The following is a 1,688-nucleotide window of genomic DNA, read 5'->3' as shown; positions in this document are numbered from 1 at the left end:
TAACATGCAGAGTGCACTGGGAAGATTTCCTCATGAGGACTAACATCTCAGTCTTCACAACACCCTCATCCTTGCCTTGCAGTACTCAGCAACAAACCTATTCAGTACATGATGGAGAGGGCTTTCTGATGAGCCAAGTAACACCACGTCACCTGCTAATATCTGCTGACCAATTGTACACCCACCAGTTGCAGTACCACTTCCACAATGGCTGCACATATCAATCTAGTTCATAAGGATTATGAAAAAGAGAGGTGATAATACAACACCCACATTGAAATTATAAACCCACATGTAAAAATATATCCGTATATCAACACACTCACTATATCAGGGATTTCCAGTTGGAGTGTTACTATAAGCTAGGATATCATAGGCAACAATTAGGGATATTATCACCCTAAGCCCAGAGTGCTGGGCTGTCAAAATCCCGGAAACGTCGGAAATCAGTGTGTGTATGTGTGTGTACTTATATTTTTTATATATTGCAAAATACCAAAAAGAAACAAACATCATCAAATGGAAATATTGAAAGCAGATGGGTGTAAAACGGATGAATATTCGTCGAAAAGGTAGGAGGCATATGTTTCCCTTATCAAGTGCAGACTATCGTTCACACGCGCGCGTGCGTGCGTATAAAACTTGGCGATGTAATATATATATCGAGTGAAATCACGTAACAATAACATATGGGATGATGTTTTTGATTTCTGAAAACTTAATACTTATTGCCAAGCAAAAACAGCACCCAAGGTACATTTCTATCTAGACAGTTAATATTGAATCGTAATAATTCTTTGGAAAGTTGATGGATTAAAAGGGAAGTCCGAAAGGATTGTAGTTGTTATCGAAAGTTCTTTTGCTCCAAGACAGCTCTCTAATTAGAATGATCTATAATCAGAGATATTCCAGATGCAAGATTATCCTGTCTTTTAGTATATCAAGGACTACATTATCCAAAATATTGTTCAAAATGTTAGGATTTTTCTTTTCATTTTTTTCTCTCTCTCTCTCTTTTTTTTTCTTTTAAAGGTAACAGGATATGATTTCCGGGAAATTATGTTGTTATCTGCAGTAAAAAAACTCAACGATTTGAGATTTCTCGTTAACTGAAAGTAGAAGATGACAAACGTAGCTTTATAAATTTTTAGACATTTTTTTTACCTTTCGCAGAATCACGTTGATTTTACTAATTAAAATATAAAGAAAGAAATGATCTTATATTTAGAAATAAAAAGTAGTGCACAAATATATTACCGAGATGATATATTAACCAGGAGACAGCCAAGACAGATCACAAAAACCTGGAAACGAAACAATAGACGATGATCCAAGACAAAAGATGCTGTTCAAAATAACAGGAAAATGGCGTTATCAGGTAAGGGAAGCAACTCTGAGTATGGTTTCTTTCCCTTGTTTGGCTTCGTCGTCGTCGTCAGGGATTCCGACGCCGCCACCGCGGCAACAGCTTTCGTTTCTCACAAAATTTGTTATTTTACTCTTTTTTTACTCTTTTACTTGTTTCAGTCATTTTGAATGCGGCCATGCTGGAGAACCGCCTTTAGTCGCGCAAATCGACCCCAGGACTTATTCTTTGGAAGCCTAGTACTTATTCTATCTGTCTCTTTTGCCGAACTGCTAAGTTACGGGGACGTAAACACACCAGCATCGGTTGTCAAGCGATGTTG

This window comes from Octopus bimaculoides, chromosome 25 (genome assembly GCF_001194135.2).
Source record: "Octopus bimaculoides isolate UCB-OBI-ISO-001 chromosome 25, ASM119413v2, whole genome shotgun sequence".
Lineage (NCBI taxonomy): Eukaryota > Metazoa > Mollusca > Cephalopoda > Octopoda > Octopodidae > Octopus > Octopus bimaculoides.
This window is presented reverse-complemented; position numbering follows the sequence as displayed.